This window comes from Penaeus chinensis, chromosome 39 (genome assembly GCF_019202785.1).
Source record: "Penaeus chinensis breed Huanghai No. 1 chromosome 39, ASM1920278v2, whole genome shotgun sequence".
NCBI lineage: Eukaryota > Metazoa > Arthropoda > Malacostraca > Decapoda > Penaeidae > Penaeus > Penaeus chinensis.
The window spans coordinates 22,684,987-22,686,535 of NC_061857.1; positions in this window are offsets into that span (position 1 = coordinate 22,684,987).

The window sequence follows — 1,549 nt, forward strand, 5'->3', positions numbered from 1 at the left end:
TGGCAGGGGTCATGGCGGCTATGGGTATGGGGGCCACGGCGGAGGTCATGGTGGATATGGTTATGGAGGCTACGGATATGGCGGAGGACACGGAGGATATGGATATGGATATGGTCGGTGAACCTAGATGGACAAAATGATTGTGGCCGAATAATGATGAGGAAGTTAATTCAATAAAGACAAGGAAATCGAAAAAGTTTCTCTTTCCCCTCTGTGTATATTTCTTTAGTATTATATTTTCCATATATATGTGTATATACATATTTATACACACATTTATATGTGTATATATACACACATGTATATTTACATATATGTATATATAATATATATGTATATTGTTACATATATATACATATATACATATATGTCATACACACACCTTTCTTTTGATACGTTTGGCTTCAGTTATACATCGAAGTTTTTCTGAAGGGCACTTCTCCCTCGGAGCGATCTGCAGTCAGATTTCTCCAAGATTAAGGGTAAGTCCGATATGCGAAGTTGAACCTCTCCCGGGCTATGCCTATTGGGAAGGGAGGGGATCTGTGTCGACTTAGGCCGACTCGATCATGTTCGTCATGTACTTCTGACAAAATATGTGAGTCACACACACATATATAAATGTATGTATGTGTGTACACATATACATATATATGTGTGTACGTATATATACACACATACTCACATACATGTATATATATGCATATATATACATATATATACATATATACACACTTATATATGTATATATATACACATTTGGATTATATATTCGCCATGTACTTCTGACGAAGTGTTTGTGTGTACATATATACATACACAAAATTATACATATGCATATATGCACACATACATACACATTTGCGTGCATATACACATACACACACATATATATGTAAGTACGTACATATATATATATAAATATTTATATGTATATATGTTTATATATAAACGTACATGCCTGCCGTGATAGTCCAGTGGTTAGCGCACTGGACTCCGGCCCTTATGGTCCCAAATTCAATTCCTCGTCGCGGCGGTCGTAAAAATGCCTGCGCTCTGACTGCTGGCTCGAGCCCGAGAAAACGACATATTGCCTTGAGAAGTCAAACGCAGGTGTACTGGGGGAAGTCACCGCCGTGTGATTAGGAAGGGCATCCAATTAGACAAGGGTGATATTACCATATACCCTCTCAATAGTGAATTGAGCGAGGCCTATTTCCTGCAGTGGAATGAATGGCTATGTAAGAAAAAAAAAAAAAAAAAAAAAAAAAAAAAAAAACATACATACATACATGTATAAATATATATATATATTATATATATATAGATATAGATATATGTGTGTTTGTGTGTGCATACATATGTGTGTGTATGTGTATATATACACACATATATATACATATATATGTGTGGGGGGGTATTTATATGTATACAGACATAAATATAAGTATGATTGAAAAAACGAAATCAGGAGCTTGGCTCATTTGTCGACAAGTAGAAAATATTTCCTCCCAGACACCTATACTTTGTTCTATATTGTGTCATAAAC